Below are 24,271 nucleotides of genomic sequence, written 5' to 3'. Positions count from 1 at the left end.
ATTCTAATCCTATTGACACTGATTAAGGAGAAAAATTAATCCTGACATCATGGGGAACAGCCTGAACCTGTGTTCAGGCTTCAAGACCATCCTAATGGCTCTCAGCAGGCAAGAAAGCCACCCCTACTGTGAGGACATTGGTGGAGATGTTCTCTTTTCAGACTGACGTGGAGGTGTGACTCAGACCTGGATACCTCTTGCAAAAAGCGTGCTGTCAGCCTTCACTTTTTAAAACTAAAAGGGAATTTCAGCTTGAGTCAGGGCTCTGCATTGGTTGCACCTATAGCAAGAAGATGGCAGTAGATAGTTTAAGACACATTAAAAAGTTGTCACCTCCTTCCCTTGCAAAAGCTGTCTTCCACAGAAGCCCACAGTTATGAGCTGACCTCCAGGGAAGGTATCAGCTTCCTCAAATCCATCCCCAGAGTGCCTCTCATGAAGGACAGTGGGTTTCCAAATTGGTCCTTCCACCCTCACTCACATCACCCGCAGTTATTTCATCACACACGATGATCAGGGGAGCAGCATTCAAAACGCACCCTCTTCGCATGTCACCCCATGACCTCCAGGTGTTGAGGAGACAGCTTTATAATCTGTGCAGTCAGCTGGCGTGTTCCCTTGGTTTAGGATTACATCAATTATCCCTATTTTTAGGTTTGAGGGTAAAGTCCCATCATCCACAACAGAGGCAAACAACTCCCCCAAAAAAGGCATTGACATATCTTTATATTCCTGTCTTTGTTAAGCTCCACGAGGGATCCATCAAGAACCAGAAGCCTACCGATTTCCAAAACCTGGAGTATTTCCAGGATTCAGTTCTGCTCCAACCCAGCTGGGGTTTTTTTTCCCTTCTTTTTCTTTCCTTGTTCTCTGCTATCCGCGGGAGTTCGTTTGCCTCAGAGTACCTCCTTGTACTTCTCTGAGCTTGTGCCATTATTATCCTCCCAGCAGAAAGTCTCATATAGGGGGTTTAAAATGTGTGATGCATTTCTCCATTTGTGGCTGCATCCCCACTACTATTAGCAGCCAGAAAACACAACGTCTGATTAGAATTTTCTCCTTGATTAAGGCTGGAAGCTAACTGCTTCCTTGCCGACCTGGCCTCAAAACTTGATGCAGCACTCCTTGTGCAGGTCTTGTTTTTCAAGTCATAATTCATCCACACAAGTGTTGTGAACCCTGGACACTGCACGATAGAGCCCACTGTGATGCACAAACAGGGATACTGCCAAGTCGAGCTAGAAAACCTCTGAAGGATGCTGTGGACTCTTCACATCCTCCTTTTGGAAACAGAGCTGCCAAGTCGCAGGGATTGGGAGTGTGGCAAGGCGGGTTATACAATTAACTCCCTGAACTCGGGTGCCACTATCACAAGGAGCTTTCGTATGCCTTAACCTTTCCTCTGCGACACCATTTTGCTTTTCAAGGGCAAAAAGCAAACAAAAGAGGCTTCTGAGCTGTTCCACCACCTGGGTGCCTTTGCTTTGTTTTCCAAGCCTGTGTGACAGGACATCTCACAGCAGAAACAGAACCGCAGCCGGTACAGTCAGCACTTCAAGTGCTTTTGGACACCCACTCTCAAATTAACTCTATGCCAGCTGAAACCAGGACACACATTTGGGCAGCCAACTCCTCTTTAAAAAGAGAAGCTCCTTCGGTGTAAAGCATTAAGAAACCATTAAGACCCTTCCTAGGAGCACGGGAAGTAGTTGCTATCACAGCTTTTGAGTAGGATTCATCTCAACCACATGTGAATGCTTCCAGTGAAGACATCCATCACTGAAAAAGTCTGTGGAGATCTGCTCAACACCAGGACACCACAGAGAGGCAGTGCTGGGGTTGGTGAAGCCACACATGAGGCTGCAGAGCCACACAACATCTCCTGTATTACATACCCCTGAACACGGGTAATCCACCAAGTCACACTTAAGAGGGCCAAACTCTAGACGTTTCCCTCCCACCTCCAAAACCCTGTAGACAGAGTTATTTAACACTGCTACAAAAATAACACCCAGACTGCCCTGCTGTGCCAGACAGAGCACAAGCATCTAACAGGCAACAGATCTTGTCCCCAAAAACTTAGCAGGCGGTTGCACGGTAGCTGAATGCTACATCCATATGTCCCAGGACCCAGTGAAGTATTTTACCCTCTATGCGATGCCATTCTCCCGGCAACATGGAAAAAGATATTCCTGCCCACAAACTACCATGGCAGGAACTAGCACCAGGAAGCGTAATGCCCAGCCTGGCTTTTTGCAGGCAGATGTGGATAATCACATACTATACCTGAGCTTCCACTGTTAAATGGAAAACTAATATTAAAAATAAGAAGCAAACCAGCTCTTTTAGCAGAAATAATTCCTGGTGCAGAAGCAAAGGGGAAGCTGTGCCATCGCTCAGCTGCCTCTACACTCATGGCTCCTTTTGAATTTAGAGTTGGTAGAAAACCAGAGTTCCACTCGGGGCTTGCTTCTTTCACATTCTGCCCTTGTTGTGGGGCTCAGCAGCAGTTCCCAGGGTCCCAGCAAGTCTGTCCTGTGTGCAGAGAATGGACTGCGTATGGTTCTCACAGGATGCTCCTGGCTTTGCACTGAAAACCACGTTACAGTGGTAGCACACCACTCTGCCACCTAAATTCATCATGGGAGATGCTTTGCGGATGGAGCTTCACAAAACAAGCAGGCTTTGTGAATTCCCAGGAAGGGTTGCAGCCCACTGAACCGCAGGTGCCCATGTCCAAGTTCCCTCTCCAGGCTCCCACTGCAGCTAATGGAGATATCTTCATGCAGCCAGCACAGGCTGCAGAGGTTTCCTTCCCTGGAGCAGACTCCTACACGTAGGCGTAGGAGGAGATGAACACAAACCCAGCCTGGCTGGCTGAGTGCCTCTTTTATATCCTTACCTGACCCCTAAATTCACACACAGCTCAATCTACGGGAGGTTTCCCAGCTGATCTGCTCCTCATCTGTCTGTCTGATCTCTGCCATGGAGATGCCTCATTCAGGACCACGGCAGTACCTGGGTTTGCAGGAGGGCAAATGCATGCCATGCTGATTGTGAGGGCAGCCAGGGCTTTGTCATGCATGATGATATTTCTTCACTGAAAACAAACATTTTGGTGTAAGGAAAAGATGGGAACAAACACCTGAACACAGCAGTTCTTGTGGCAAAAGCAACGGACTCAGCAAAGGTGGGAGCGAGTTGGTGCTGAATTCCCCCACGGGGTTTCACTGAGTGATGGGTCTCAAATTGCATTAGCTAGTGATATTCTCCCTGGAGGCCTCAGAATCAGAAAATCCTGGAGCTGAAGGGACCACAGGGACCGAAATCCACCTGGCAGCTCACTGACAGCTATGCTTGCTCTGGCATCAGCTCTGGCTGTCTCATGCTCCTGGAAGTGCTGCTGGAGAATGGGCTCTGCATGCGCCTGCTTGTGCCGATGCTCCGAACCATGTTGTGATAAAGCATGTGCTTTCTTGGACACCACTAATGAATATCTCCATGCTGTTCTCTCACTCCAGAAGGCAAAAATATGCAAGCATGGGGCTGCTGGCAAAATCTGGTCATTGCCTCCCATTCAACTGCAAGCTCCTTCAGGGGCACAGGCTGTTATCTCTTACAAGCTCAGCTGGAGACTGCTAAGCCCAACATCTAACAAAGGTATCAGAGATGTTTCCAAGCTGTGAGCAGGACTTTGGAGCTGCTACTGCTCTTCTCCAAGGAGCTGAGTGTCCTGACTCACCACTACCAGGCAGACAGGAGCCCACCTGTCATGGCTTGTCCTGCTCTTTGCCAGACAAGAAGTGTTTGAGGTTTACCAAGGGCAGCACAGCTGGGTTTGATGTACATCTGGACAGCTATCAGGCCTCTTCCGTTGGCAGCAAGAGACCACATTGGTTTCTTCACTGGCTGCAAGTCCCAAATGCTGTCACATCTTAATCTGCTTGACCAAAGCAATGGGACTGCAACTGAAGTGGCTGCACACGATGACACCGGGAAGGTTTACACTCTGCCACCCTGCACAGTACTTATTAGCTCTCTCAGAGGCAAGAAACCTTTGAGAGTTTCACCATAGGAATACATACTTATTAACTTGAAAAGGCAGTACATGGAAAGGCAAGCAGTGGGGAATGGCTATCGAGACCAGGCTCTACAAGTTCGCAAATTGTGGCCATGCCTTGCAAGAGGTGCTTCAAGCAGCTCTCCAAGCTGCTCTACACCCTTCGCAGCTCTTGGGCACAGCCACATGGGCTCTGATCACGGTGTGTTTGGGATTGCTGAACATCAGGAAGACCCAAGCTACCACCATAGCTAAGGAAGTAACATGAACTTCTTTGTCAAGCTGGATCACAGTGCTGCTGGCTTCCCGTGGTGCAGATAACTACACGGCACCATCAGAAGCGACCACAGGTCTGGAGGCTATCACAAAGCCCAGAGGGATTTTACAGAAAGAAGCCTGCCTGTTTTGACAGGAGAGAACTCCTTCTGCCCACGCACAAAGACAAAGTGCTGCAGAACTCTTTGAAAGCTGCTAAACTTCCCTCCTGGGAATTTCTCCCCTGGTCTGAGTTTTTCCTTTTGAAAATAAAAAGCAGATTTCTGTGGCCACGCAATCACACGACAGGACTGTTCACACATCAAAAGGTTTCAAGACTCACTTTAAAAAGAAGGTTTATTTAATAATCACATTTGCAGCTTGCAAAGCAACTCATTTATAATGAAGGAAGGATGAAGATTTTACACAAAGCAGGAGACATCCACAGGAGAACAAACTTCTGCCCCTGACATTTAACATGAGCTGGGCTGTCCCACCTCTCCCTTTCACAACAATGCAATGGCAAAACCAGCTTTTTACAGGCCCCATACCAAACACCGTCATGAGGTACCATGTGTGTACCCAACATGGGAGCAGCAGCTCCCATCACCACTGCTCACCCTCCACAGGCCTTACAGTCCTCACCCTGAGCAACCAGCTCCAGTCCTTCTCTGCTAAGTCTTTGTTGCTCTTCCTGCCACAAAACCTACTTGTCTCCTGAACCACCTACTCTGTGCTGTTAAGGATAAGGTGAGAGCAGGCTTGCCTAGCTGGAAAAGACACACCGCCTATGTGAAGTGCAAGGTTTTGCTGTAAACTCATCTTAAGCTCCTAGCGCTGTTAACTCAAGAGCTGCTTTGCACAAATAATCTCTTTAGTCAGAAGTGAAGGTGTTTTCAGACTGATTTGACTGGTAGTGCTGAGGCTTGCTGAGGAACAGGAGGGAAACAGCCCATCACTGCTACAAGGGCTGCTCTGGGCTGTGGAAAAGGGAAATGTCAACCTACATGACTGTTTCACAATCCATCTCCCAATTATTTGCATTGCGCCCCAGCTGACAACAGTGCCCAAGCGATGGGATCCTGCAGTTGGACTAGATGGTCATTGTAGGTCCCTTCCAACTGGAACTGCTCTACTCTAACATACAAACCCAGTTTGAAGTTACCTTGAACTGGGTCAACATTTCCACAATTCCTTGAGCCAAAGCCCCAGCACAGCTCAAACTCAACCTGATGGCTTAGATTAAAACTAGCAGAGCTTCATGCCGAGGTCACTGTCCTCCCACAGACACACAGCACTGACAAAGCTACTGCATGCTTGGCTAATCTGACATGTTTACCATCTCTTGAGCTTGGCCAAGCAGAGAATGGCAGCTCAAGCACAGATGACCCCGAAAAGCTCTGCAGGAAAGCCAAGAGATATCAAACTGACCAAGTGAGATCAGTTCTGTTGCCTCCAGGAAGATGCTCCCAGTTCAGTTTCTGAGATCCAACTGTCACCACCACCATGGGACTGACAGAATGATGCATTTTTGGCATATTCTTACCAAACTGCAACGAGACTTTGGGATGAGACACAATCTCAGGAAGTGCTCAGGAGGGTTCCAAAAGCCACATGCTGAACTGAACTGCTTGCACCTCCCAGGAATCAGTGTTGTCCAGCCTCTTCTGCAATTCCTCATGTAGCATGTTCAGAGACTCACCTCTCCACCTATTAGAGCCAAGGAGTCTCAACTCCTCTGGCAAAGGGACAGAGCTCAGCACTGGGACACTAACACTTTATGCCACCACATCTGGATGCATCTTCCCCACAAGAGTCAAAGAAACCAGCATGTGGATAGATGAGTTGTTTCTGATGAACATTTCCCAAACAGCCAAATTTTGTTCAGTACTGGAAACAACCACTTTTACTGCACCTTAGATTTTCATTCTCCTGACCCACACACACAGCTCAAGACTGTACATAAGGAAAATATATGTATTTGGCAGAACCAATGGGGAAACAGCTGCGATTTCAGCACCCTGATCTCACAGCACCCCTGTCCTGCTCTGTGTGCCCTCATTTCACACAGCAGATCCAGCCTAGAACCCAATGTCTACATATGCTTCTACAAATGCTGTGTTTCTCATAGAGGGTTTGGTATACACCGGAGTCTTGCTGCAGAAATCAGGCTAGGCAGCTCTAAATGGCACAGGCACTTACGAAGGTAACAATTGCACCTTAAAAGCATGCTACTAACCATAAGAGTCATTCAGTTCAGAGAAGAGGCTGGTATTTAGGCTGCAGATGGAGAAAAATTATGTCAAGAGCATGGTTCAAACCACTGTTGTTTAAATAACTCCCTCTAGGCAGCTTTGGTAAACATGATGCCATAAAGGAGTCCTTCTGCTGCCCATGGAGAGGCTCCGAAGTCAGTAGATGATAGCGATCGGTCATCTGGCCTCCTCTGCTCATGCCTCTCGAGCACCCTGCTCCTCTTGTAAAAGGGGAGATGCTCAGAGGGAAAAATGCATGGCTGGTACTCTTGATCCAGAAACATGCTGCTGTAAACCCTAGAAAGGGTTCCTCATCAGCACAGTGATGCCATGAACTGAGGTTCAGGTATTACACAAAACATCCAATAACCATTAAGTGATGTTTAGCCCCTTGCTCCTATTCCTCTTACCAGTCCTTTAGCAGAAGGGGCAACATCCTTGACCAGAAGCTCTGCAAACGGACTTGGATACATGCCTTTGTCGCCATTAAGCACGGCCTCGGTCTTGATAGCTCCAGCATATCATTATTATATTAAATGGCCAAACTTGCGTGCCCGAAACACCTTTGCATGGTTACACTTGTTCTGGCAGTGCCAGACAGGGCAGCCTGGTTTAATACGTCCAGCACTGAATTTATGAGCAGCCAACACCAGCCTCAGCACCATGCAGCCTTTTTCATCACGGTCGCACTTGCTGGAGCTGTCTGAAGATATTTCCTGTTGGTCTGAAATTTCCCACAGCCTGGAGTGATGCCGGAGAAGGGAGACAAGGGAAATCTTCAGGCTCCAAGTTGTAAACGCAGGCAGGTTAGAATGCACCGCTGGTGAGCTCGCTGCATGCCTGCCCCATCCTGGAGGGTTCTCCCTTTGTTGCAAGCCGTCCTTTGCTAGAAACAGCCAGCAGGAACATAGGAGATGCCTGAGGACACAACTTGCAGCAGGAACCCCTATCAGCCTTGATCTTTGCAAGTCAGAGCCCAAACTGAACTGGATTGAACTGCCTGATGCTATTAACCAACCTCCCCAGCTCAGGCAAGTCCCAAGTACAGCATACAGTTATGTCCTCGAGGCAGGGAAACCTTAATAGTGCTTTGCTGGTGCCTAAGGCAGCGTGTTAAAAGGGTTTTAAGAGGGGAAAAATGGTTTAAAGGCCAGTAGCTTGGGCAACTTGTTATTCTACATTTGTAAAACAGAAGAGCAAAAGGGATCTCCATGCTCGCTTCTGCAAATCATGGGGAGACAGGACCTGCTGCTTCATTATCTGCTGGTGCCTAACGAGGCTTCAGCAGCTCTTCAGAGTGCATCAGTTATTACTAAGGCTCATTTTGGGGAATAATGGTAGGGCAGCTATTGGACAACACTGCACTGGTTCTGACCTGTAAAACTGCTCTTGGACAAGCAAAGGCTGTGTGTGCTTGTACTCTAGAAGTCATGGCAGAAGCCTCAGCTTAAAAAGGGCTGTATGCAGGCCAGATTTCGGCTTTTCTTCCCCAGGCAGGTGACTGTGGGCTGTTCAATGCACTAAATGTGACAGATGAAAGAGTGACCATGCCCCCCAGCAGCAACCAGCTCCAAACTAGTGAGCCTGAACCCAGGTTCACACTAGATCATGTCATCCAAGGCTCTGTCAAACCCAGCCTTGGATACTGCCAGGGATGGAACACTTACCACTTCTTTGGGCAACCTGTTCCAGTGCCTCACCACCCTCACAGTAAAGAACTTCTTCCTTATATCTAACCTGAACTTCCCCTGTTTCAGTTTACACCCATTACCCCTTATCCTATCGCTACACTAAGGGATGGAAATAACAGCATCCCAACTTTTGAAAACACTACAACCTCACTGTCTTCCATCACTGAAGTAAACACCACGGCCAAGTGTCTATTTCAGAGCATGTTACTCAGTTCTAATACTTCCCAAGACTGGTTTTCTTTCTTTTCAATTGCAACTCCACCTTTGGGATTAGTGATTTCATTTTATGATGGCATGTTAAGAGTAGGCAGCCAGTCCTTTTTTCTATTTTTTTTCCAAGCCAGTATTCAGAAGGAATAGATTAAATCATTAAATACACACAAGTACAGGAAACACTGGAAACACTTAGCCATTATCCTATGAAGACAATGCCAATGCAAACACAGTAATAAAATATTCTTCACTGAAATCAACACTGATTTTCCAAGGCAATCAAATCCATCCCCCTGATCCCTCCTCCTAGGAAAACAGCCAGCACAGCTAAATTCAGATATATGTGGCTCAGTGCTTAAATTTGGCTCAGACAAGCTGCAAATCAATGCCTCTAGAAAGGTTTGCTGAGGAAAAATTCCTGATGGGCAATGTTTGCTACAGCATGTGGTACCTCTCCCAACACAGCAGCAAAGACTGCAAATGCTGCGTCTATCTGGGGCTCCAGGAAGGCTGAAGCTTCAAGCTACAAACTTGTTGAGGCCACCTTGACCATTATTTGGAGATGGCTGTGTGGCACCCAAGGGGACAGTCTCCAAAGAGAGCTCAGCCATGAGGAACATCTCCAAATGCTGATGTTCCACCAGCAGCCTAGAAACAGCACGAAGTCCTTCACAGTGCCTCCTCCTTCCTAGTCCACCTACAGAGGGGAAGAAAGTTACCACTGGAAAGGGCTACAGTAGGTCTGGTCAATACCTGCCCAGCATCAGAGCAGCAGAACATGTCATAGAATCACTGAAACAGAATGGTTTGGGTTGGGAGGAATCCTTAAAGGTCATCTAGTTCTAACACCCCTGCAATGAGCAGGGACATCATCAACTATACCAGGTTGCTCAAAGCCCCATGTTTCTAGGGATGGGGTATTGCCCACCTCTCTGGGCAACCTGTTCCAAAACTGTCTTTCCCCAACTCTCTGCAATTTGTGGATTGCCCACACCAAGCGCTGTGCTCACTTTTCACGTGACACCCTCTCCTGTTTCCAGAAAGCCACTGGTACCTCTCTTTGATGTCCCTTAAATCTTCTATGGTAAGACAATGAATAAATGTTCCAGCCAGGTATTTTACAGTGGGTGAGTACCCTCCATGATTTCTTTAAGGATACCACAGCATGCCACAGATAGTGGATTGTCACACTAAAACTTGAGACATATATAAATTCTCCTCCCTACTGTATGAAGTTACCCAAATAAACCCACAACAAACCAACCAAACCAAGACTTCTCTCTCAGATATGACCGGATAAGATTTTAATCAAGTAGGCTGCTAAACCATGCTTCAGATGATAATGGTCTCCAATGTGGAGAGAACCTGTAGCCACAATTCAGGTGAGCCCATGATCCAATCTGCCACGCGTAGTTATTGTAGGACACACATTACCAGGATACATCCTCCAGTCATGGTGCTACCGGGCACAGCCACATCCTACTGATTCTCTCCCAAAAAAGGGGGTTGCATCTAAAATGCCATTTGGGAGTGATCCCTGGAGCAGGCAAGCTCCTGAACCAGATCCAGGAACCATTGGGTCAGTACTAGCCGGCCCACGCGTCACTGCTTATATTCAGCTTCATGAAGGAAAAAAAAATCAAACCCCAAGTGCTGCGTTCTCTGTGTCCTCTGAGGTGTTCTTGGCTTCACACAGTAATATATCCTCCAGCATGGCTAAGGTCGAATGCAAAATCCCATTCTTGTAAGACTCATTTCTACTCAACGTCATCCAGGAAATAAAAACTTCTCAGAGTTTCTGATGATCTCTGGGAGGTACCAGAAATGCTACTCTTTTTTTCGTATGATAACACAAGAATCAGGATTCAGCATGTTTCATTAGGAAAACAAAACCCAGTTTACTCGAAGTTCAGTAAACCTGAAAGGACTTGCAAAAGCCATGATTTCAAGAATCACAGAATTTGGGTTTGGGTTGGAAGGGACCTTAAAGCTCATCCAGTTCCTACCCCCTGCCACAGGCAGGGACACCTTCCACCAGACCAGGTTGCCCCAAGCCCCATCCAGCCTGGCCTTGAACACTGCCAGGGATGGGGCAGCCACACAGTAATTTGCAAGACACATGAGATGCACCAGGCAAGTAACAACCTTTGCACGTCAATGCCACTGTTGTATTGAGGGGCCCAGAACTGAACACAGGATTCAAGGTGAGACCTCACCAGTGCCCAGTAGAGGGGGACAATCACTGCCCTGGTCCTGCTGGCCACACTATTATTGACACAAGCCTGGATGCTGTTGGTCTTCTTGGTCATCTCGGTATGCTGCTGGCTCATATTGAGCTGGCTGCTACCTACTGCATGGATGAACCAGCTGCATCAGACCCAGACAGGAGCCCCTGTATACTGCTTTTACGACGTACCCAACCATTTACAGCTCAAAATGCCAAAGTCCTACATAGCACACCAGCAATGGTCTATTGGCCATGCAGCGAAAGCTGCGTCATCAGGCTTGGAAACAGCCAAGCACCTCTCTGACGGAGGCTGAATCATTTCTCCTTCCTGTATCCATGGCACAGGATCAATTAACCTCTGCTGTACCTCCTCTTGTGAATCACTTAAGAGGGGTAACAGTTAAGCTGCTTCACAGGAAGTGGTTTTAAAAATGCCCTGCTCTGCTCTGCATAAGATCAGACAGTTCGCTACAGAGAAAGGGAAAAAAAATTAAGCATGTTCAGCATCTTAAGGATTAATCCTAGGCCTAGAGCCAGGCTAATTACTGCCATAAGGAATAAAAGTACCATAAATATAGGTTAGCACACAAAGGATCCTGTTTGCAAGGTTTTATACATCACCAGCTCAAAAGCGGATTTGTAAATTTAATTATAGAAAGATTATAAAAGCAGGTAATACCCAAAGGGTTGCAAAAATAATTTTACTGTAGTGACAAGAACAAACCAATAGAAAAACAACCTAAACATCTTGAATTAAGTAGGGCAGCCGATAGATCTCTTGAAGACCTTCCGCAGGATTCAGACCAGACTGCTCACTGGGGATGCGCAGGAAGCATCCTGCTAAAGCAGCATCCGCCACAACCTTCCAGAAATGCTATTTCCGAGAGAGAGAAGTCAGTCTGACAGCCTTGCAACCTTTCAATATGCTGATTTACTTAAAAACATCTTAATTTTTTATAGAAGGTGCTCCTGGTGGCAGAAGCGTGTGGTGGTCTGGTCACAGCCATGTTAGGATGGAAGAGGATGCTTCCTTTTCTGCACGGTGATGTGAAATCCCTGAAAACGCTGGTGTCCATCGGGATTAATGGCACTTCTCTGCCAAGAAAAGCTTTGGGGGAGGAAGACAGTTCATTAAATGCCACTGGGATGGATTTAGGTTCTACCCTACAGCTGTGCTAAGCAAGCAGTTGACAGTGAAGAAAAAGGCAAGAGCACAGGTTAAAAACTCAGCTCAGACAAACTGAAGACCAGTGACAAGTGGTGTTCCTCGGGGGTTAGTGTTGGGACTGGTGCTGTTCAACATCTTTCTTGGTGACATGGATAATGCGATCAAGTGCACCCTTAGCAGGTCTGCCAATGACGCTAAGCTGTGTGGTGCCGTTGACACCCTGGAGGGAAGGGATGGGATGCAGAGGGACCTGAACAGGCTGGAGAGGTGGACCTCATGAAGTTCAACAAGGCCAAGTGCAAAGTCCTGCACCTGGGTCAGGGCAATCCCAAGCACAAACACAGGCTGGGCAGAGAATGGATTGGGAGCAGCCCTGAGGAGAAGGACTTGGAGATGTTGGTCAGTGAGAAGCTCAACATGATCCGGCAGTGTGAGCTTGAGCCCAGAAACAAACCGTGTCCTGGGCTGCATCACCAGCAGCGTGACCAGCAGATCGAGGGAGGGGATTCTCCTCCTCTGCTCCGCTCTGGTGAGACCCACCCTGCAGTTCTGGGTCCAGCTCTGGGGCCCTACATAAGGAGGACGTGGAGGGGTTGGAGCAAGTCCAGAGGAGTCCAGCTCTGAGGGCTGGAGCACCTCTGCTATGGAGACAGGTTGGGAGAGCTGGGCTTGTTCAGCCTGGAGAAGGGTCCAGGGAGACTTTAGAGCAGCTTCCAGTGCCTAAAGGGGCCGAGAAGAAACCTGGAGAGGGGCTTTTGACAAGGGCCAGTAGGGACAGGACAAGGGGGAATGGCTTTAACCTGACAGAGGTGAAATTGAGATGAGATCTTAGGCAGTTCTTCCCTGTGAGGGTGGTGAGGCCTTGGCACAGGTTATTCAGAGAAGCTGTGGCTGCCCCATCCCTGGCAGTGTTCAAGGCCAGGTTGAATGGGGCTTGGAGCAACCTGGTCTAGTGGAAGGTGTCCCTGCCTGTGGCAGGTGATTGGAAGTGGATGGGCTTTAAGGTCCTTTCCAACCCAAACCATTCTGTGATTCCATGATTCTCTGCCATCCAGGCTGCAAGAGGCATCATCCTTCACACTGCTAAAAAAACTGTCTGAAATGCACAAGTGTCTACACACTAACTTATAATGTAATATAATTAATTCTATAGACAATCTAGAAAAAAAAGCCCATCTCAATGTAAGCAGCACAGGATTTAGGGTATCTCTTGTATCAATTCTTTACCATCCTTCTTCTTGCTCTCTCTCCCTTCTAGAAATGCTGCTGGATTTCTCACCTGTGGTACTGTCTGCACTCTTCAAGAAAAGTGAAATAATACTACAAGGTGTGTATAAAGGGTAAAGACACAGGGCAGGAACAGAGATGAGGGTTCAATTCTGGGATCTCCTGGGCTTCCCACTAAAATACAGATACCCTTAGCAGCTTGGAATTTTAATTCTTGACCTATAGGCCACATTTTATGTGTATAAATCATATTTCTGACCTGCCCAGTACTTTCTATTCCAGAAGGCAGTTCCTGAAGGGTCCTTGGGACTGATCTGGGTTCTAACCTAACACAGCTCTGAACAAGGTTTTGTCAGTCCAGCAAAACATACTGTCATTTTTAAATGCATCGCTGGTGTACTCAAAATAGATCATGTGCTTAAACGTTCTGCTGGTCTGCTGCTGCGATGCCCGGTGTCTATAAGGAGAAAATGTTCTGAGCGTGCTGATAACACTGAATGCCTGTAAAGAGGCACTTCAAAGGATCACAGACAATGATTTTTTTTTACACCTGAAAATACACATTTATTAGGAAGAAAGCATGTTTTTACAAACTCATCATGTATAAAATGTGGTGCATTAAAAACCAAACGCAGGACTGACAAATTTAAACCTTCCAGTTTCCTGGAAAACAGTGACACAACCCTCCCCTTTGCCTTGATAAGCAGTATTTCTACATGCATGGCTCTTTAGCTCATTTCATACGAGCCATTTCATGCACTAAGATCCACACTGCATACTACAAGCCCTTTTGTGTGCAAATATGTTCAACAGTTTCGAGACCTACACACAAGTCACACACAGTTGTTTGCAGTGGAGTTTAAATATAAATAGCTCAACTAAGTGTATAGTGAGGACAGTAACGATCCACAAGCTTTTGTAAGCCATACACCATGGAGTAGCAACACTATGTGTATGGCACAGGATGAAATGGGATGCAGTAATGCAAATGCAAATTGAATCATCGGTATTGAGTAAGTACCTTTAAATCAGAGGCACCACCACCCCACTGTTTTGCAGAAGAAGTCATAAGAAGCCCAGTTCCCCAAGATGTGTAAAACTGGATTAGGCATGAACTCCAAACCCAGTGTGATGCGAAATAATCCTATGCTGGCAGAAAGGGATCAAAGCTAATTTACTTCTGTGGAGGTTTGTGAACTCTGGATACACACCAGGCAGGAAGTTAAAAACCTCTTTCTTTTGTAAGGTTTAGCAGTGGCTAACTGGAAACAGAGCAAGTTAAATAACCCAGAGAGCACTGTCATTTTTAACAAGCTTTTATAATGGAATCCTACGGCTGGGAACAGCAGGTCTGCAGCAAGAAAAGCATCGTTACACAGCTTTTTCCACTTCTGGTTACTGGCAGGATGTCATCATCCAAACCACATTACATCTGATCTCAGTACAGAAATTTCAGGATGCTTTTGCTCATGATAACTCTTGCATTGTCCTGCTGGAGGACTGTGAGTGCTCAGGCAGAGGATTTAGTGCTCTGCTGAACACACCTGAGCACAGGAGGAAATTAAAAGCACACTTCAGTTCTCTGGTCGAGGGGTGAAGTCCCAGTGATACTGAAGCCAGCAGCAAAGCTCCCCACTGTGCTGTGTGGTGTCTGGGACCTCACCTGAGGCTTCACAACCTTTAGCATTGTGAGACGATGCTATTCCAGCAGATGCTGCTTCAGCCTCACCTGTTTTGCACAGGAGAGGGATTTTCCTTTTCCATGTCATTCACACCATGGCAGAAACCTTGCTAAACCTCAGGCTGAGGTAAGCTCCAGCTGATATGGCACTGTTTCCTTTCCAGTTTTCTTCATGGAAGTTGGCTTCTCTGCTAAATGAAGCTGCGTTTGGTCCATGTGGGCATCACGGCTTTCATTGCCCTTCTGATATCAACTGAGTTTGAACAACTCCTGAGCCAATGTGTCCCCATTCCCTCTACTGTCCTCTGTGGCAGCTCCTCTGAGCCTTTTTCTGCCCTGGGATGGTTTAATTTGCTCTGCACACATACAGTGTTATAACGTGTTTATATACATACATACATGTCACCTGGATCTGCTATGCTGACTTATAATGACTTACAGTTATTATCAGCTTATTATTATCAATTACTGATTACTTATTATCAACATAAAAAGACCCAGCCAAACAACAGAAAAATAACTCCTTCCCAATATTAAATGAAACACATTGATCCAGGCACTGAACATGTCACCACCCATAAAAACCTTTCAGACCTGAAAAAAAAAGAAAAGAAAATTAAATAAATAGTAATGCTCAAATTTTAAATAATCCATCATCAATCAATTAAAACTTAAATGGTGAAATAAAGATTAAAATAATACTTCAGATGTACAGGAACTGAACCACTCAACAAAAACCTGCTTCTAAGTACAAAAGGGATTTTTTTTCACTTGGTGTAATCTCATGTTCCCATTTATTGGAGGAAAATACCTGAGCAGAACTACAGAACTGAAAATATACTATTTTCTTGACAAAATAAAACTAGGGGAATTCTTAGCATCCCAATATTACTTGTAGGGAACCGGCTTCATATTTACATGCACTATTTTTGAGTGGAATATAGCCAAGAAGAGATAAGGTTCAGACTCGTGAGCAAGAAGCATAACTGTAAGGAACAGTCCCCTCTGGAAACCGAGATTATTTGTGCCTAGAACTGGCTTGGTTTCAGGTTTGGTGAGTGGCATCTTGGGGAATCCATACCCCACCATGTGTGGCATTCCCATGATACATACCTCCTCTCTCTACAGTTTACACCATTTAATCAAGAAGATCCATAATCCAGAAGTGAAGCTGCTGATAAAAGTATCTCCATTAATTTCAATGAAGAGAGAATGCTGCCCTAAAAAGGGAATATTTCTTTTTCCTTCTTTCCCTCTGTAAAGCTACCGCAACAGAGTGCTCTCCTGGGGTTTCTGGATGACTGGAAACAGCATTTTGAATCATCAGCTGGTTTCAAGTGTGCTCTACTTGTGGCTATTCAATGCCATACAGTATGACTGCAGCCTTCCAGGGCTCCCATCCCAAACCATAGTACACTTCCATCATTATCATGTATGGCTCCCAGACCCAGGAAAGCCTAGGCTGTTTAAGGATGTCTGCAACCACGGCTTTTGTGGAGATGGCATTGTAGAGAAGAGAAAAATCCAATCCCTCACTGCATCTAGCAAAGATCTCCCTCAGCAAAGGCAGAATGCCAACTGATGGCTTTGATTAAGCCATTTTTAATTAAATATTTACATTATTTAATTAAATATTGACATACATTCCCCTTCTAGAACTACTGGCCACAAGGCTCAGATCCAGGACAAGGCATTGCATGGGAATCAGCATACCAGCTTCCCCGCTGCATGGCCAACACCATCCTGCTGCAGCAGGGGCAGTTCTGCTGCCCTGAGTGGGTTCCTGGAGCTTACACACCACGGTAAAAAGCTCCAAGGCACCAGGAGATGGTTCAGAGACCAGCTCCTGCTGATGGGGTGGCAGAATCCGTCTACCAAACATCAGCTGTCAGAGGTGCGTATCCAGTCAAAGCTGGAGTCAATGGAATGACAGGATGACTAGGAGAGGACACATTGCGGTGTCAATACCGTTGACAGAGAGAGAGCCAAGACAAGTAGCTCTGGCTGGACACCTAACTTCTACATAAATCAAGTCAGCTGGAAAAAAAACCAACAATAAAGAACCCCAAAAATCCCATCCGGATAAAGTAACCACCCCAAAGCCTTTAAAAAAACATTGTACAGGCAGGTGCAAATAGATTAGTAACTATACCTTAAGCTGGAACAAGAATAGGGCTACCCCTGGTCTGGGATGAAACACCCTTCCACAATGTAGGAGCACCATAAAGGATAGTGCTAACTGATAAACCCAGAAGCACTCCAGAACAAATAGTCTATTTTCAAGTGTTACACTGCCATCTAAAAAATATCCTGCTGCATAGAAGGCATGAAAAAGTTAAGTACAAAAAGGCTACATCACATCAAATAACAATTAGCCATAAGCGGATACATTATATCATACATGCATCTGTGCTGTGTTAAATATTAATTTAAATTGACGTATTTAAAAAGACACATAGTATGGATAAGCATGTTTTGTTAGAAGAGAGCAACTCTCATTAGTAAGAAAGGAACAGCTACAAAGGAGAGCAGAAAGAAGCATTTCGTACAAGGAGCAGTCCAAGAATGAGAAAAATACGTGGCAGAGCAACCTAATACACGCAGTTTTCTGGTACGGACAATAAAATTCTTATGTGCGTTCAGTATGGCTCTTGTAAATTCCTTTTTACAGGACTTTCTTAATCTTGAATTGCAAGCTACTTCACTTGATATATTGCTGTCTTCCAGAACTGTAAGATTATTCAATTTGAAAAGATTACTCTAATAAGACTCGAGTAACACTACGCTAAGACATACACTCTGAAATAAGCGCTCCGTTAGCTGCAACTCAAACCAGACAGCGTTAGCCGCACAAGTCTGTCACTTCAAAATGTGAAGAAAGTTCTTTCAAAAGCTTCACACATGCACCCTAAATATAGCTTGTGCCAAAACACAGCAAATACTCTCCGTAATAAACCAATCTGTAAAGGTTTTCTTCTTTTTTTACTTCCTTCTTAAGTTCCAGCTTCAAGGAGTACTTGGCTATCCTCTCAGACATGCACTCAACTATGAAGTGAAATACCAACCTAAGCACGTGCCTACGTTGTTTCCTCCACTGTAGTGGATTTACAGACAAAATTTTGCTTCATTTGCCAATTACCTATCTACACAGAACTACATCATTCTTTGTCATGAAGAGGTTTGCTTGGTAACATACTGCCCGACCTTCCCTCTGCTCCCAAAGCACTGGCTTTTGGAGGAGTGACAAGGTATGTGGGACTATACGCAAATGCAAATCCTGCAGAAAAGTGAAGAGAAGCTGCATAAAGTAGCAGTAGTTGTGTCTAAAGACAAAGAAGCAGAGGAATGACAGCACAACACAAGTCTTTCTCTCACTCATTACCATTTTGTTGGGGATTTTTCAGTGTAAGGATCTCCTATGGCACCTTCTCTGATGAAATCAGATGACGTCAAAACAACCTCAATTCAGCCTTAACGCTCTCGTGTCTTTCTCTGAAGCTAAAAATAAAGATACACATGGGTGATTATGAAATGGCAGACACAAGAAACTGAAAAGAATGCTTTGTTACAGGATTCTGGATTACCATGAACTGTGGAAAGAAATAAAAAGATACAGGAATGCTTTATCTTAAATGATGGATTTAACACATATACATTAAAATATATATGCACGGGAACGCATCAAAAACACATAATGGAAATAAAAGGTAAAGAAAATATGCCTCTAACAGATAATAGAAATGAAATCTGCTTGCAGGAACAGAAAACGTGTTTTTCATGGTGTATTCCTTATGTAGGATAAAGGCATTTTAGCAGTTACACAGCTGCAATTAAGATCATCTCAGTCCCAAACAACAGCATCGGGAGGGATTATTAGTGGCTTATTTGTCATACTGAATTACCTGTCGTATGTGTATGCAGAAGTATCGGCTTAAACACTCAAACAACTCGCCTCCAAGAAAAGTCATCTTTATTTTCATTGTCCTCAATTTCATGCCCAGGCCAGCAACATGTAACGTATGCATGTCAGCACGCAGCCGGCAGTTTGAGGAATCCACACTGACACACAAGAACTAATCCTATTATTTCCTTAACGGCATCTGAATAGGCATTTTCCAAGTACTGCTTCTTATTGTAAGTTTAACCCATGTGTTAATTCTCTTACTGAGATCTCAAGCTGCTTTCTCTAGAATCAGGGATTTAGGGGAATAAAATCCCTTCTATTGAATTTTGTACTTAAGAGACAAACCTTTCAAAATTAAACAGGGGCTTGCAGACTGTTTGCCTTCAAAACATCGCTTTGCTTTACAAGGCATTGGAAAATATCTCTAAAGTCTTATTTTAGCACACAGAAAGTAAGTTTTTAGCACATCTCAAGTTTAAACCTGACAGCAGTTTGGGCAGCTGCCTTTAAATAAGAATCAGGACTGCAGAAATACATCGCGGAGGAGTTTTTCCAAATGATCTGAATGACAATTTGATGAGTGAACAACCAAGCAGAGCTCCATTACAGCAAATTATTTCCTACGATTGCAATTCTCCCCCAGTAAACCACAATATTCAAAGGTGATCAAGTGGGAAAAGACCTGGGCAAAACAGCCTCCCAGCAGTCACTTCCCTTGGCTGAAGAAATTTTGGAGCATGTCGTGCTCAGAGGAGTTTTCCTTTCCGTAATCAAATATTAAGATAAGAAGCACAATGAAAACAAACATCTTACTCTACACGCACACACACAAACACTTCCTGTGCTTTCCAGTGAAGCTGCAATAGCCGATTGGCTGTGGGGATGCAGGAAACTATAGGTATCTTATTAAATATTGATTAAAAATAAATCCAAATAATTAGGCTTAATTTTTAATAGCCATGTACATTTCTCCCTAATTCATCATGAACAGAATTTTATGAGGCTCCACGAGAGGCTCTGAGTTTAATTTTAATTATGCATTTATTACATAATTCACAAAATTCAGTAATGTGCAGTGAGTCTCCCAGCCATTCAAGTGAGTAACGAGATTTATCAGCCCAGTTTGTCACACAACAAACAGGATTCAGAGCAGTCATAAAGGCGGGTGATGAAAGATACATGGAGGGAGGGAAGAACCAGCAGCAGCTTTATTTCCGTGTAATAATGCTAATAATATGCAAATAATTCCCCATCTTAATGAATACTTCAGCTGAATGCCACGTTCAAAACGGAGATTGCATGCTGAAAGCTCGCAGTGAAGGAGGAAACACAGCAGCTCAGCTGCTGTGAGGCTTCAAAGCTCTTTTGAAGCCACGAGGTTACAACTGCCGGTACCACTGAGCACCCATGCACCCCTACCTGCCTGAAATGATGCTGTCACTCAGCAGAAGATAGCCAAGGTCTTCAAGCTCCTTAAGTCCTGGTTTTAGAAAGTGGCAATCGTGTCAAAGCCACCTTGGAAACGTGCATCATTTTCAAAACGTGCAGGGATCCACATGAATGCATGGGATCTGAACCTGGCCTCTGAAGCATGGCTCTTAGGGTGCATACAAGATGACCTTAAATGCCCAGACCTCCAATAGACTGGGACTTACTCCCCTTAAATACTTCTGGTGACATTGCAAATTTGTATTTGGAAGCTTCTCTCAAATTTCAGCAATTATTAAGTCTTACAGTCCTTCAACAAAGCTTTTGCCAACATCCCCTCTTTCAGAAGGTATCATCTCCTCCAGGACAACAGGCACATGCTCAGAAGCAAGTGATACTAGCTATTATAACAACCTCGAGCCATCACGCTTTTGCATGCTCTTCTCTTCCCTCGTTCTATTATCCTCAATCATCTTCTTGGAACTCAAACATTTAAGACTTGCAACTTGCTCACCAAGCAAAGCCACCCCCTGTCTGCAGCATCCCTTCCCACATTCGCACTTGAAACCCACTTTTGTCATTCCTGCTAAGACATCTGTTTCATTTAGCTTCCCACATCCACACGTGTCCTCTCCAATTTCCAGCCTCTCTCCCTTTATAACAACCCCTTAGGAGACGCATGGACCTTCAGGGTGCCTTCTCCCTCTGCTCTCCAACATCCAATTCAAGGCTCAGGCCCAACATCCCTTATCAGAGACATTCAGGGATGACACTACCTCATGTCCTCTGTCCAGCTGAGACTCTTCCCACTCATCTTTAAGTGTTCTTCAAGGGGATATCTTCCCCTTTGCCTTCAGCCTTCACATCTATACATGAAGTGGTCCAAATTTATCTGCCTTCTTCATATGCCAAACACAAATTATTGTCACTGCAAAGTCCTTTCTGAGTTTATCAGAAACACCTTCAGGAGCATGTTTTTTCTCATACCTCCACAATTTCAAAGGCACTTCAGAAATAGCAAATCATTACTGCTCTGCTCCAGCTGGATGGTGGCCTCTTCACCTGCCATCGAGATGAGTGGTCAGCTTGAATCCTTGAGCAAGAGGCTTTTGCTCCCAGCTCTTCCAGAAATGCATCTTTCTTATAATCTGAACTGACAGCATTACACAAATGCCTTAATCACAGGATTTACAAATATATAAACATACATGGGGGGAGTGGTACTTTTGACTTCTTGATTTTCAGCATTTCAGACTCATACCCTCCAGCTGTTTTTTTGCAACTAGAATCAGGAGTGCACATATACACTTCTTGTGTACAAACTGAGGTTTCCTCCTCAAGTGATCACCACATATTGGCAGCTGAAGCTCTGAAAGAAGGAACAAATGTTCTCCCAAATAACAACAAACACAGTTAGTAGCACTATCTTCTTTGTACGGCAGCTGAATCAGCAATCCCACGCTCCACAACAGTCACCTGCACTGTTTTCTTTCCCCTTGTTCAATGAAGGGCATGATGAGCACAGGTGATTTCTCAGGCTGCTACATGGGTATTCCCTTTAGAAAATACCAATAGATGTATTTCTCCTGCTTGTATGCTTTATATATTATTTTTATATATTCATATGTGTATGTATTAACATATACTTTATACATATCTATGTTTTTATCTACATTTATCCCATTTTGTATGTATTCATGTAAAGTTTAATCCGACACTGCAACTCCAGTTTGAAGTGCACAATCTGTTTCTCCTGTAATAGTTACATTTGCCACACTACAGCTTGGAGGCAGCTGCACAGTTAAGAGGTTTTTACTGTTTAGTTGTCACACAAGTTCTTTCAATATCTTCAGTTGCTTTCTTATGGACAGGTAACTTACCTGACCATATTGTATGCATGCCACATATGACACAGCATAAGCAATCTTAAATATTACTGGTATTCCTAGAGGTTCTATAGAGATAAGGGGAAGGGATATTGAGTTCCAATGGATGTCACAGGCTTAAAAACAGTTGGAGCACACAGAAGTTCAGCCTGATGCTGAGTGGGGGTGGTGGACACTGTTCTGCTCTCATCCTTGGAGAAAGACTATAGTGAGAACCTTCCGCTTTTTGGGCTCCAAAGGATGTGCCCAGACAAGAACCCCATAAATGACAGAAAACCCTTGCACAGTTCTGCCATACCCTCCAGGGGTCCAGAGCAGCCAACCATGAGACACAAGCCCCCAGGATGCCAGGCTTCATTAGGTCTGGCACTCACAGCACTGCTGTGAAGTCAGCTGTGTTCACTCCTGTGAAGGCAGCTGGGAAGGCAGCAAAACAGGCCTTTACCAACCTCCTCCCACTGGAATCCTCAGCTCCGACGCTGTTGTATGACTTCACTATGAAATCACTGGCCCTTCAAATATTCTGCTTATTTTGACCTCAGACCCAGAAGGCAATTCACTGCTGTCACTTTGAGCGGGGATCAGCAGACAGGATTTTTTCAACATCTGATCCAGCATCAAAAAGCTCCCCACTCACTCAACACACAGTAGCTCACTTTCTGAGCTAAAAAAAGAAACTCATTCCTCATCTTTCACTTAAAGGATGCCTTTACACACCAGATGTAGTGTCCTCTTCCAGGATACTTACTGCAAAACACTGAAGTTGCTGCAAGAAAGAAGAAAACCTGAGCTAGGAAAGACCCACAGACTGTACTGCATCCAAAATAAAGACTGTAAATTTGACTGTCCTCATAACCCAGACAGCAACCTGTCTATGGGTCAGCAGAATTACTCAGGAAGATACCAACTGAATCTTGAGTAAGTCAAATTACACTTCACCCTTCCTCTTCCATGCATGTCCTGGGCAGCCCAAGCGTGAGGAAGAGGTCGCAGCTTCCTGAACCAGTCTGCTCCAGGACAAAAGCACAGTATTGCCAAGCAGGGCATTGTGAAATTCTTCACTCCAAGTCATAACACAGATTTCCAACATCCCACGAAGCCCCTGACTCTTTCCCAAATCACAAGGATTCAGAACATCCAAGTACACAAAGGAAAACAAGCAGTAACAAGTCTTGTAGGAGGTCTTGAAGGAACCATTTCAACCTTTTCTTTGGTTATATCATATATGTGTGTGTATATATATATGGTTATTGATTATGTTCATATATATATGCTCTATGTCTGGAAGTGTTGAAGGCCAGGCTGGACAGGGCTTGGAGCAACCTGGTCTAAAGGGAAGGTATCCCTGCCTATGGCAGGGGGGTGGAAATGGATGAGCTTTTAAGGTCCCTTCCAACCCAAATCATTCTATGATTCTATGATTCTGTAGAACCCAAATAAAATAGAGGAAGGAAGATGGACAAATAAGCAACCAAAGCAGCATGACTAAGATATCAGGCGGAGGAATATCACTTAATAAGGCAGTTCTGTGGGCAGCACCAGAGCTGGAAACCTTTATTCTGGCCTCTACAATCAGCACTTGGCGAACTCTGCTGACACAATGGAACATGGCTCAATTACAAGCACGGTTGAGGTTGAGTAATTTCAAGCATCTTTTAATGTTTGTAGATAGTCCAGTGGGAAGTTGGCTGGGAAGAGCAGCCACATGAAAATAGATACAAACCCCTTCAAATTATTACAGTGCCAGACAGGAGGGAAGAACGGAGACTGAAGAGGGAAAGGGGGAAAGGTTAAGATCCAGACTTCCAGCTAAACCGCTTAAAGCATTTATTTATGTCCAGTGCCTCCATTACAAGTTTATATTATGCCTTGGGGAGCAGTAACAGACCAATTTCATCAACCCAGATTGTTACTTCAAAGGTAAGATTTTAAATGTAATCCATACTCTTCTTTCTTCTTGTTGTATGAATACTCACATTAGAGAGAAGTAATTCTGCTTTCTTGTGGGTAGGAAAAATGTTGCATGAGAAATCAGATGTTAATATAGCTGGACTTAACGGTACTGCACACTAAGGCACTGGGCTGCTAATGAAAATCTGGGAAAGACTGTCCATAAACCTGGGTTAGAAACAAAGCATGTCAGGCAAAACAGAGTCATCCACAGAGCTCCCCCTAAACTCACGAGGTCAAGGGAGAACCCTCTGAAAGTCTTTAACTAAATTTACAAAGGACAAAATTAGCTGCTCAGTGTCAGTACTACAGCACCTTCTGGAGGG

The 24,271-nt window shown here is 44.9% G+C and overlaps 1 protein-coding gene across 2 annotated transcripts in view; it reads right to left on the bottom strand.

The window, feature by feature from the left end:
* Positions 1–24,271, bottom strand: part of XKR6 (XK related 6) — a gene marked incomplete at its 5' end in the record, with an annotated part of 175,480 nt that overhangs the window by 110,203 nt on the left and 41,006 nt on the right. Inside the window, 3 exons of one of the 2 annotated variants that reach the window (XR_013956683.1) lie at positions 13,786–15,371; positions 15,891–15,948; positions 18,160–18,275. The exons of the other annotated variant lie outside the window; for it this stretch is intronic. Of the gene's footprint in view, positions 1–13,785; positions 15,372–15,890; positions 15,949–18,159; positions 18,276–24,271 lie in introns of those variants that run through there. 2 annotated transcript variants of the gene reach the window in all.

The sequence above is a fragment of the Psittacula echo genome (assembly GCF_963264785.1).
Source record: "Psittacula echo genome assembly, chromosome: 4".
Taxonomy (NCBI): Eukaryota; Metazoa; Chordata; class Aves; order Psittaciformes; family Psittacidae; genus Psittacula; species Psittacula echo.
This window is presented reverse-complemented; position numbering and strand designations above follow the sequence as displayed.